General features: G+C 44.7%; 1 non-coding gene across 1 annotated transcript; it reads left to right on the top strand.

The window, feature by feature from the left end:
• Nucleotides 1–11091: 11091 nt before the first annotated feature.
• On the top strand, nucleotides 11092–11167 carry TRNAV-CAC (transfer RNA valine (anticodon CAC)). Its single transcript has one exon. It is a non-coding gene; the product is annotated as a tRNA-Val (tRNA).
• The last annotated feature ends 2119 nt before the right edge of the window (nucleotides 11168–13286 follow it).

The following is a 13286-nucleotide window of genomic DNA, read 5'->3' as shown; positions in this document are numbered from 1 at the left end:
CTTCCTAGTCAGAGAAGTCTTCCTGTTTTTCATCCCCTTTCAAAGCCAGAACTCCTTTTTCAACTGTCCATTAAATTTCTATTTCCAATTTTCTGTTCATTTGCAAATTCACTTCCACAGTATATGATACTCATTGGTAGCCTCTTTGAACTCAAATTCTATCATTCTCAAATATGTTCTTATTTTGATGTTGAATCATTTTAGTGCAATAATCCAGGGGTTGAAAGCTAAGTGCAGTGGCTTCTTACAGATAAAAAGGATTCTACTGTGCCTGCCCCCCATGAGCTCTTAAATTCTTAGGGTGCCTGTTTCTCTTTCACACACACTTATCTCCCATTTCTTCCCTGTAGCCTGACTTTGATATTATGAGTATTAGCAGAATGACCAATTGTTGGTTAAATCAATTTGATTCATAAGTTTGTACTCCCCAGGCACAGAGACCTCTTTATTTATCTTCATTTTTATATTCTTAAAATGATAGTAAGAGTTTAGCTTTCAGATTCCCCCTCAGCAGGAGGTCTGGCCACATCTGTCTTGTGCCTGTGTCATTGCTCTAGGCCAGCAGTCTTTCAGCCACCGTTGTATCCAGTGCCCAACCCTAGCCCCCACCCTAGCCCCACCCCGACCCAGCCCCAGCCCCAGACCCAGCCCAGACCCAGACCCAGACCCAGACCCAGCCCAGACCCAGCCCAGACCCAGACCCAGCCCAGACCCAGACCCAGACCCAGACCCAGCCCAGACCCAGACCCAGCCCAGACCCAGACCCAGACCCAGACCCAGACCCAGCCCAGACCCAGACCCAGACCCAGCCCCAGCCCAGACCCAGTCCAGACCCAGACCCAGACCCAGACCCAGACCCAGACCCAGACCCAGCCCAGACCCAGACCCAGCCCCAGCCCCAGCCCAGACCCAGTCCAGACCCAGACCCAGACCCAGACCCAGACCCAGACCCAGACCCAGCCCAGACCCAGCCCAGACCCAGACCCAGACCCAGACCCAGACTCAGCCCAGACCCAGCCCAGACCCAGACCCAGACCCAGACCCAGCCCAGACCCAGACCCAGACCCAGACCCAGACTCAGCCCAGACCCAGCCCCAGCCCAGCCCCATGGAGGATGGGCAGTTAAGGATGGAGGGAGTCTTTGGAAACTCCAAGCCCTCTGAAGGCCCTCATGGGCCTGCAGGAGCCAATAGGAAGCAGGAAGCAGAAGAATGTTCCAGTGGTGTGGGAAGAGCTGTCCTGATTTAATATTTAGACATTAAATTTAATAACTGTTTAAGTATTTATTTGCTGAGAGGCCATTTCGATTCAAGGGCAACCATTATAAACTTGGATCTTTGATGAGTGATGAAATCGAAAGGGTCTGACCTCTCAGCCCCCCAGCAAGTGGGGTGGCCAGAGAATGTCATTCCTGACTTAAAACTCCTCTGTGGCTTCCCATCTCCTTTAGAAGGAAATCCAGAGTCCTGCACACGCTGCCTGCCTCCAGCCGCAGACTCCCTGGCCGGGCAGACTCCAGCCACTCCCGCCTCAGGCTTCTGCATTCTCTGGGGGCCTGGCCTGGGAAGCTTTCCCTGGTAGGGGAAAGCGTGTGTGAAACAGAACATCCTACCAGTTCTGTTTCTCTGGAGAACCTTAAATAATACATTTGCCTTGCAGAATTTTATAAGACTCATTACTACTAATAATTGCTGGTATTTACCTTGCTAAGGGTTTACCACACATTCTCCCACTTAGTCCTCACCATGACTTTAGGAGCTGGTACTATTATTATTCCCTGTGTATAGTGAGAAAGCAGATACTTAGAATCACTCACACTTAGTAAAGGTAGAACCACAATTTGAATTTTAACCACCACCCTCACTACCACTCAACGGAGTGCCCAACAGATACTCTTCTTGCCCAATGAATATTTTGTTCCTCCCTGACCCCCAAAACTGAGGCATGTTCATTCAGGTATTTTATTTTTACACAGAGTGTTTTTATTTTGTTTTCATCATCTGTTCTACGTTGCCCAGGAGCTTCCAGGAGAGGAATTTGAGACAGAGGGATGTGACATTCCTCAGACCACCTCACATAGACTTTCCCCGAGACCTGTGTCTGTATGCCCAGCAGAAACCTCTCACCTCCTGCCTCCATCTGCAAGGCCACGTGGCAGCCCTGCACCTCAAGTTGGTAGGGCATCCTGGAAATCAAGCTCTCCTGGTCCCCCAAGGGAGCACTGTCATCTTTTGTTGCTACAGAATTTCTAGGTCCTCCAGCTTCATGAGGGAGTCAACAGGCTTGACTGTGGAGTTCACAGAGGAGAGAGATGTGTGCGTGACCAATTACCCAGACTTTGTACAGTCCCATTTTGAACCTGTTCACTTAAATCTCTTCTCCCTGATAAGCTCAGACACTAAAACAAGCCGCCTGAACAACGTGCTTCCAGCAAAGCAGAAGGTAGGGCAGAACTGTGAATTGCAGGGTGCTATGGCTTGCAGGACAAATGCCAGAGAAAGGCTACTCAACACTCACCATGCAGTTTATTTCTACCTGCCCCAGTGTCACCATGTGGTGGGGGCACTTGACCTGCCCCAGGGAGCAAGAGCCCCTCAGTGAGGCCAACAGTCCTTCTGTAAAGGTTCTCCTGGCGCCTTGTGCTAATGCTAATGCATGTTTACCCAGAAATTTGCTTTATCCATGAACAAACTCTTTTATTAAGTTAGAAAGGGAAAGACCAAAATGATGTTTTTTAAATCAGAAAAGCCTTTTAGGGCAGGTAAATGTGTGATTTTCCTTTGTGCAAATTAGAATGAGTTGTACAAAAGCAGGTTCCATCTAACACCTGGCTTGGCCTCCACTATCCGCTTTGACATTCCTACTGTCCCATGAAGCAGGTCGTGTTTGACAGATGATGGCACAATGGCTTGAGAGATGCAGGGACTTGCCCGGGGTCACATGGCTATAAGCTGCATAACTGCTACTGTCAATTTGAGCTGGCAAAGGCATCTCACTAAGAGTGATGTGTTAGAGATCTGGGGAGAGCTTGTGCTGAAAAACATCAGCTTCTGCTGGGAAGTATGCCTGAAAGGAATGCTTAAAACAGTGAAACCTGTCTGATATTTTTATCTGAAGTCATTTTTTCAGTCACATATTCATTCATTCATTCATTCATTCAATAAACACACACACTTATACTATGTCAGCATGCTCTAGATGCTAGAAATAAGACATAATTTCTGTCTGACCAAATAATGGGCTGTTATTGTGTAGAAAGTAAAACATTGTAAATGCCAAATTCAGCAAAACCTTCCTTGATGGATCTATCTTCTCCTTTACCCTAAAAACTCATACCACTGGGTTTTAACTTTAAAAATGTCTTTATTCTTATGGCCTCTGACTTTGATTGGCAAATGTTTATTTTGTTACTAATCCTTTCCATGCCTCCTTAACCCATATAGACTGCAAACATCTTGAGAGTAGGGGTTCTGCACTCGTCAGCCACTCAGTAACTATGCTCTGATGTCATGCAAATCATTTCTGATATCTAATAATTTCCCTATAGAAGCAACATGTTCACACTTCAGCAAAGCATCAGTTTCATTTTTAGGCATTGAGGTGCATACTCTCAGTTTTCCTATCACTTTTTTTTTCCTCTTGGATCTAAATCCAGACTGTGAGTTTCTGTGTGTAGAGTGATAATATATAAAATAACTTGAAATTAATTAAACTCTTTAAGTTCTCCTGTTCCTGAAAACCTAAAGAAATTAGAAGTGTTTTTCAGAGATACATTAGCTTTAAGAACTTGTTTCCAAATTCTGTGTGTTCTTTCTTTCCACAACCCCTATTCCCTATTTCTCTTGCAGTCTCTCCGATCACAATATGAATTTTCCAAATTCATAAAGTCCCTTCTGGGCTGTGAATGAAAGCTAGGGAACTATAAGAAAGATCACTGCCCATGTCTATTGTTCCTTAGGGTTCCCAGGCCCTTGCCATGTTCTTATTTAAATTCAAGACATGTTAAGTGCTTCCTAAAGCTAGAGGTTTGAAGGAGAAGGAAAAGCTTGAGGAACTAAACCAGCTGCCGGTCTGATCATAGTACAGAACCAATATAGGGCCAGACATGGGGGTATTATAAAGTACCGTACCCCAGATGCTGAAAAGTACTGTACCTCACTTCGGCGGGTTTACGTAGAGACACCAAGTCCAGATGAGTTTTGAAGGGTTTTATTAAAGGAGGAGATTTATTAAATATGTCGGCCACAGGGCCCTGGCCGGTTGGCTCAGCGGTAGAGCATCGGCCTAGCGTGCGGAGGACCCGGGTTCGATTCCCGGCCAGGGCACACAGGAGCCGTTTCTCCCTGACTTTAACCTGCTTCAGTGTCTGGGGAGTGCCTGGGCTGCAGGTTCTTCTAAGCCACCTGTGCATTTCGATGTACACCTGCTGAGGCCTGCTCAGTTTCTTCTGCCTTCTGTTCTGCTGTCTTCTTGGTGGCATCTGCACACTGGATAGTTCTACAGGCTTAAATCTTACCATCTCAAAGGACACTTGTCCCTCCTCACAGGGGCCTTCTGGACCAGAAAGCGGATGGGGGTATGAATTTTACACCAGGTAGCAGGACAGTGGAGAGGGACTTTGGTACTGGTGAACTGCCTGTTGTGCCAGTCTGGGGCTGTGCTGTCCCTTCTTCAGAGTGGTATATGAGCACTGTAACTAGGTGGTAGTGTGGTGGAGCGATTACAACTCTCCTGAGAGCCATCCTGGGAAAGAAGTGAAGGCTTCCCCACCCCTGCATCCATCTCCAGAGAGAAGCGCCCATTTGCTTCTCCACCCCTCCACCGCGCTTTCCTCTCTGTCTCTCTCTTCCCCTCCCTCAGCCAAGGCTCCATTGGAGCAAAGATGGCCCAGGCGCTGGGGATGGCTCCTTGGCCTCTGCCCCAGGCGCTAGAGTGGCTCTGGTCGCAACATGGCGACGCCCAGGATGGGCAGAGCATCGCCCCCTGGTGGGCAGAGCATCGCCCCATGGTGGGCGTGCCGGGTGGATCCCGGTGGGGCGCATACGGGAGTCTGTCTGACTGTCTCTCCCTGTTTCCAGCTTCAGAAAAATGAAAAGAAAAATAAATAAATAAATAAATAAATAAATAAATAAATAAATATGCCGGCCACATATGGCGGACACGGGGCATTTGCAGACCCAAATCATGTGCACTAAATACATCTCAGGGGCTGGTTATACACCCTTTATCACATACCGGCTGGGGGGGAGCATGACATCATGGCAAAAGCTTATAACATTTGTTTAGGGAATCCATAGAGACATTAAAACTTTCAAGGTAACACAATCAAGAATATTTACAACCTTTCAGGGTTCATCTTCCCTCCTTTGCCTAGAGGTATGTTACTCTCAGGATTCCAAGAAGAGGGGAGGAACTTCAATCAATGTAGGGTGGTATGTAAGTTCTGTCTCCCATTGAAAGAGAAGAAGTTTCTCGGTTAACCTTTATTTTAGATTTAAAACTAAATGACCTATTGTTCTTGCAAACCAGAAACTTCTACATTCTTCTTCCTCCCCTCCCCAAAGGAAGGATGAGACAGAAAAGCCTTACCTTTCCTCCTAGAATATCAATATTAATTTTGCACCTTTTTGGTAGCTTACTACAAGGGCAGGGAAAGGCAGAGGTGAAACTGCAAGTCAAAGAGCTCCCTTCCTCCCTGGGCTGCAGGAACCATGCCTGTCCTGGCTGCCCTCCAGCCTGGGGTGACCTTAAAGCTGTACCTGCCAGGCCAAGGAGGAGCCACATGCTCCCTCAGCGGTGCCTGGTACTTTGCCAGGAAGCCCAGCACTCCCACTGGCATCACAAGTGGCTCTGATGGGCTGCTCACACACTTGAATCCTGGTCAAGTGTGGCCCCTGGGAGCAGTTCCTCGGAGGGAATCTCTGGAGATGGATGCAGGGGTGGGGAAGCCTTCACTTCTTTCCCAGGATGGCTCTCAGGAGAGTTGTAATCGCTCCACCACACTACCACCTAGTTACAGTGCTCATATACCACTCTGAAGAAGGGACAGCACAGCCCCAGACTGGCACAACAGGCAGTTCACCAGTACCAAAGTCCCTCTCCACTGTCCTGCTACCTGGTGTAAAATTCATACCCCCATCCGCTTTCTGGTCCAGAAGGCCCCTGTGAGGAGGGACAAGTGTCCTTTGAGATGGTAAGATTTAAGCCTGTAGAACTATCCAGTGTGCAGATGCCACCAAGAAGACAGCAGAACAGAAGGCAGAAGAAACTGAGCAGGCCTCAGCAGGTGTACATCGAAATGCACAGGTGGCTTAGAAGAACCTGCAGCCCAGGCACTCCCCAGACACTGAAGCAGGTTAAAGTCAGGGAGAAAGGGCATGCAGCCCAAGGCAGCAGGGCCTAGGGGCTCAGTCTGAACTGGGGGTTTGTGTCCTATGTAAACAGGCAGTCACTGATCCCCTCCCAGCCCACTGTGGCTGCACTGAAGGTGGGCCCACCTGCCAAGGTTTTGTTGTCTGTTTAACTTTTTCTTTTTTTTTTTTCTTTTTTGAGAAATAAGAAACCAATTAACTTTTAACCGTGTTGGCAACTAATTTAATTATTTTAAACACTGTGTGGCCCGGCAGTGTACAAGCTAAGTAAAATACCTGTGAACCCCATTTGATTATTAGGTGTAAGGCCAGTATCCAAGACCACCATCACAGCCGCCTGGCCCATGCAGGTTCACATTGGATTCGGACAGTCCGTAAAGAAACAATGGAGCCAAAAACTGGTGGGCCATCATCTTTAATCCTAGTTTGCACCCGGCAGGCATGTAAAAACACACACTGGGCTCCAAAACCCACTCATTTAGTGCTCACAAAGCTACTGACTATCCGAGTTTCCTAGAATCAAAGGTTTCTAGCTCACTAGCCTTATTCACCTCTGTTCCCCATCTCCTTCTCTCTGCACAAACTCTGCACAAACTCTGCACAAACTGGCTTCTCCTTCACCACTCCACTATCTTGGCTGCTTCTCCTGGCCTCCTCCACGTGGCCTTTCTCTGCTCTCCTCTCTAATGCTAATCTCAAGAACCAAGAGAGCAAGCTCCCGTTCTGCCCCCATTTTATAGTGTAGAAATCAAAATCTTTAATCCAATATACAAAATAAGGAAGTCTCTAATACAAAGTCACTTATCTGAGGCATGATAGGTGGGAAAGGCTTAGTCCTAAAACCAAGCCCCAGGCTACAAGGATCCTGCCTGCCCATAGCCCACCCCCAACACACATTAATATCACCTGGGCGACAGACTTCCATGTGGGCAGCACCATCTTTAGCAAAGTGAGCATAATATATTTTATCTGCCCAAAACTAGGGAATAGTGAAGAGTCTACCCAAGGCTATGTCTGCTTGCAAGGGCAGCTCAAACACCACTCTTCCTTCCACATTAAATTCTTTAACCAGCACGAGACCCTTCTTTAACAATTAATCAAGCCAAGAGCCAAGTGCAATATTGTCAGCCCTTTTATACCTCAGATTCTCATCCTGACTCTAAACACAACTCAAGCCATTCTTTTCTCTTTTTTCTCTTCTTCTAGCTAAAACAACAACAAAACCTAACATGGCAAAGCTTTCTCAGGAACATTTCTCTAGAGAAGCAGACTTATTCTAAAAGAGACCTTTGCTTCCAGGTCATTAGTCAGGAATGTTCCAGGTGGATTCCCAAGCCAACTCTGTTTTGAACTTGGACCAAAGTCCTAAATGACCTTGGGCAAGGTACTTAGCTTATCTGATATCCTTCTTTTGCTCGCTAAGAAAAACTATTGTACTGGGGGAAAGCACAAAACCGAGAATGTGATCATTCATCTTTTAGACCCCTTATGCCTCAGTTTCCTCCTACAAAAAAGTCAGTGGAACAGGTCAAAGGCCTTTGGGGGCCAAGGGTCTCTAAGCTCCCTACTCAGAGCACTCTCCTCTGTGGAGCTCAGGAATACCCTCCCCCTCCCTGGGCAAAAGTGTGAAATAGTTGATGTTTGAATTCTTTGAGCTTTATCCCACCTCCTGTGACTTGATGCCTAGCTGAATTCTTGATGCCCCCGGAGCACTTAATTAAATAAAAAGGCTGGTTATTTTACTAAATGATATAGCAAGGTATATACATGCACATACATAAAGTGACTATTATGTACATATGAATATTACTTGTACCAAAAACTACATAACAAATTTGTGCCCCATTTTTTTTTAAAGGTTCAGAATGTACAAATGACAGATTTTAGAGACCACATTCAGGACTTTCATCCTGAATGCCATGAAGTGTTTAGTATTTGGAACCATCTGCTTATCCTGACTTGGAAGCAAGTTTATTTATTCAGCATAAAAGGAACTATCTGCACTCACAGAGTGTTATATTCTGCACCTTTTAAAAGCAGAAAGACTAGACAGACAACTTTAGGACAACAAGACATATTTCTCTGTTTGAATACCACCTTGCTATTGAAGCGGGCCAAAGTTTTGCTGCCCAGAAGCTGCCTTTTAAGGTATTGATTTTAAGCTATTTATTAAGAAAGAAAAGACTCAGAAAGAACCTCTTATCCTCTCCCTTTTCTTGCCAAAGAGATTCAGATAGAAAAACCTGCTTCAGGAAAGCAATCTCGGGATCTTCACCATTGTAGCCTACTTTGAATTAAGCATGGTAAATAGGAAGACTTCAGGAAAAGCTATTGTTAGCTGTCCCCTGTGTCCCATGGCTTAGAGTTGCCCAAGAACTTGCCTGCCATGTGTGTTCTGCTCTTCCTCAACTACCAGTAAATAGCCTATTCTCACTTCTGAAATCTCCCTGTAGGGCCAGTAGTCATGGACGTCGTGACCATACAGGTACAGATTCACATTGGATTTGGGCAGATAATAAAGAAACAGTGGAGCCAAAAAATGGTGGGCCATTCCTTTATTAAAGTCTTGCACTGGCTTACAAGTAAAACACAGGGAAACACTTCCCTCCGGTTCCTCCTAGAATCAAAGGCCCCACCAGTCTCAGTGGAGCTCACAAAAGCCCCTCAGCTCTGGTTCCCCATCTGCACACCTTCTCTCTCTGCACAAACTGGCTTCTTCCTCAGCACTCTGCATTCTCTCCTCTCTCACTCTGCAAACATGGCTGCTCTCTCTTCTCTGCCTCTTCTCTCTCTTTTCAAAACTTTCTGAGTGAATACCTCTGCTCCAACAAACATTAGCAAAACAATGGCCCTTCCCAAGCAGGAAGGTAATTTGAAGTTTCACAGATTACATATACCTGGCACTACCCAACCCTCAGTGCAAACTATAAGTGAGCAAACATAAAAATCATATTTTACAAACTTTTTTGACCAACATTCCTCTTTTCTCCTGTGTCCAAAATGTCATATATACTCATTGTTGCATCACTGTATTTGGAATTTTCATGTTTATGTAAATTTTTCATGCTTATGTGAATTCCCCATGCATGTGCATTGAAAATTTGATTTTTCTCCTGTCAATCTATCTCTGTTAATTTGATGATTAGCCCATCTAGAAGAATTTAGAAGGTGGGAGAAAAAGTATTTATGTTTTTAGCCCCCAAACTATCTTAAATAGATAATTATAGCTATATAAAAGATTAACATTAAGAAGGACATAAATTTTAGTTAATATAGGTAATATATTTAAATGAAAAAAATAAGCCTTCTTCATTCAGTTATTTAGTTTCAAAGCATGCTTTCATAAAACTAAACCTGTAAACAATGTTTTTGTGACTATCAATATTGCCCAGGTGAATAGAATAACTTTCCCTATCCTATTCTTATTACTTTGCCTAGGCTGTATAGACCCAGCTGGCCTTTTGTGATGACAGATTTGCACTAGATCTTGTTTTCTTTCGTTTTGTTTTATTTTTTTTAAGGGACTACACAACCATATCAAGGGGAACCAACAGGAGTGGAATTCCAAAACCTCACTTTTGAAACCAAATACTATAAAACGAACCAAGACTCTGCACCTTTTAAAAGCAACAAGACTGGACAGCAAGACTCTGCCACAGAGTCGATGCCTGTATTAGCTGAATTCTAATAAAATTTGTATTATCACAGAGAAGCAGTAACTGATGTAGAGGAACTAGAAAAAATTATAATAATACTAAAATAGAATGAAGAATGAGCAAGTCACTTAAGATTTAAAAGTGTTATCTGTAAGTTTATTTATAAGTGAATTAGTGTAGAAATCAAAAGTAAACTAAAAATGAGCTCAGATCTTCTGGCCCATGGGAAGTTTAAAATCCTAGGTATATCCTTGGTAATCTTAAAAGGATGTGTGAATTGGACTAGATTTTCAAAATTTTGATCAAAGTTTTATGGGTTATTGAAAAGGACTGCCCATTTAATGGACTTAATCCTCTGTATAGCATTTCCAGCAGAATGTTTTCTTTCCTTTTTTAAAAAAGCAGCAGATCCATGCCCTGGCTGGTGGTGCAGTGCATAGAGTGTCATCCTGGAGCACTGAGTTCATAGGCTCAAACCTGGGGTCATTGATCTAGAAGATCCTTGACGTTGCTGGCCTAAGCCCTGATCAGGGCACATCTGAGAAGCAATCAATGGCACACCTAAGTGGAACAAACCGCTGATGCTTTGTTTTCTCTCTCCCTTTCACTCTCAAAGAGGAAAAAAAGAAAAAAGCACCACAATTTGAAAGAAGCATTATTTTAAGGCTCAAGTTTTTATGAATTAACATATTTTCTGAGAAGATATAAACTTCAGACATTCAGTGGAGCTTAATTTGCCACCTTTTAAAGGACAATTAAAGTTAACATTATAGTTTACAAAAGATAAATTCCTAATTCTGTCTTATTTTGTTTAATTTTACCTCCTGGAATGTCTTCAATTATTTCAAGAGATTGTAGAATTCACTCTCAAAGTAAAAACAATTTAAATTCATTTAAAAATAATTTAAACACTACTAGACAATATACAGCACTTGGAATGGGAAGAAAGACTGAAGGTTTTGTAAACTCCAACAATAAACATTAAGGATGTAAAATGACAGAACATTGAGCAGTGTTTTCCTGGTGACTGTCATACTTTCCTTCCCCAACTTAAACTTGTGGCTGACCTGGCCAGTTGGCTCAGTGGTAGAGTGTCGGCCTCACGTGCAGGAGTCCCGGGTTCGATTCCCGGCCAGGGCACACAGGAGAAGCGCCCATCTGCTTCTCCACTCCTCCCCCTCTCCTTCCTCTCTGTCTCTCTCTTCCCCTCCTGCAGCCAAGGCTCCATTGGAGCCAAGTTTGCCCAGGTGGATCCCGGTCGGGCGCATGCGGGAGTCTGTCTGACTGCCTCCCCATTTCCAACTTCAGAAAAATACAAAAAACAAACAAACAAAAAAAACTTGTGGCTGATAAGTGGGAAGTTCCTGCCTTATACTTCAACAATATCATTCTTATTTTGCATACATGGTCTTTGTTCATAGTAAATTCTCAGAAAAATATAGAATATGTGATCTGGTAAAAGAATAACTCTGATACTCTAACATGCTTGGAATACCAAAATTTTTTTTTGTTTGTATTTTTGTATTTTTCTGAAGCTGGAAACGGGGAGGCAGTCAGACAGACTCCCGCATGCGCCCCACCAGGATCCACCCGGCACGCCCCACGGGGGGGGGGGGGGTGCTCTGCCCACCAGGGGGCGATGCTCTGCCCATCCCGGGCGTCACTCTGTTGCAACCAGAGCCACTCCAGCGCCTGGGACAGAGGCCAAGGAGCCATCCCCAGTGCCCGGCCATCTTTTGCTCCAATGGAGCCTCAGCTGCGGGAGGGGAAGAGAGAGACAGAGAGGAAGGAGAGGGGGAGGGGTGGAGAAGCAGATGGGCGCTTCTCCTGTGTGCCCTGGCCGGGAATCGAACCCGGGACTTCCGCACGCCCGGTCGACGCTCTACCACTGAGCCAACCAGCCAGGGCCGGAATACCGAAATTTTAGAAAAATAAAAAGAAGCTTGTACAGATTGAATGTGTCCCTGCCACTTTATGCCCCCTTATATGTTGAAGTCCAAATCCCCAGTGTGATGTTGTTTGGAGGTGAGACCTTTGGGAGTAAATTGGGATTAAATTAGATCTTGAGGGTGGGGTTTTCATGATAGGATTAATGTTTTTTATAAAAACAAAGACACAAAAGCCTGATCAGGTGGTGGCACAGTGGACAGAGCATCGGACTGGGATGCCAAGGACCCAGGTGAGAAATCCCAAGGTCACCAGCTTGAGTGCAGGCTCATCTGGTTTGAGCACGGGTTCACCAGCTTGGGCAAGGGGTCATGGCTTGAGCATGGGATCATAGACATGACCCCATGCTCGCTGGCTTGAAGCCCAAGGTCACTGGCTAAGCCCAAGGTCACTGGCTTGAGCAAGGGGTTACTCATTCTGCTGTAGCACCCTGGTCAAGGCATAAATGAACAACTAAGGAACTGCAATGAAGAATTGATGCTTCTCATCTCTCTCCCTTCCTGTTTGTCCCTATCTGTCCCTCTCTCTGACTCTTTCTTTGTCAAAAAATAAAAAACAATGACATAGGAGATCTCTGTCTCCCTCTTTGCATGTATACAAGCATCAAAGAAGGACCATGAGCACCTAAGAAGATGGCCATTTACAAACCAGGAAGAGGAGGACCCTCATCAGAAACCCAGTGTCCTGAAACCATGATCTTGGACTACCCACCTCCAGAACTGTGAGAAACAAATGCCTGTTGTTTATATTTAAGCTACTTGGTCTGGGCTATGGTGTTTTGTTATAGCAGCCAGAGCTGACTGAGACAGAAGCCTTCACAAACTATATTGTTTTATTGAGCTGGTTTAAAAATTGTAGAGAGCAAATGATAATCTTTATATGTAGTAGGCAGACACTATTTGTTAATGTCATTACTTGCCCAGAACCAAATAGATTTCTACTTTGACTGTCAAATCTTTATTGAGCACCTACCTACTCTGGGCAAAAGTCAAATTCCAATTGCATAAAAGCTCTCAAATTTTTAATTAATTAATTAATTTTAGCAAGAAGGGCGGTGGGACAGACAGGGAAAGGCAGACAGGAAAGGAGAGATGAGAAGTGTCAACTCGTAGTTGCAGCACCTTAGTTGTTCATTGATTGTAAAGCTCTTAATTTTTAGACTCAAGGTCTCTAGAAGGTAAAGCCTAGCCTGGAATTCTACACATGGAAAATCAGCAGGCTTTCAGCAGCTGTAACTTCCTACACTTCTGTCTTGAACCCCCTGGGATTACTTCTTTTGTATACTATTTGGGAAGTAAAGGTGAAATCTAAG

Source organism: Saccopteryx leptura, chromosome 4, assembly GCF_036850995.1.
Source record: "Saccopteryx leptura isolate mSacLep1 chromosome 4, mSacLep1_pri_phased_curated, whole genome shotgun sequence".
Lineage (NCBI taxonomy): Eukaryota > Metazoa > Chordata > Mammalia > Chiroptera > Emballonuridae > Saccopteryx > Saccopteryx leptura.
The sequence above is the reverse complement of the archived record's forward strand: the minus strand, read 5'-3'. Positions and strand labels throughout refer to the sequence as shown.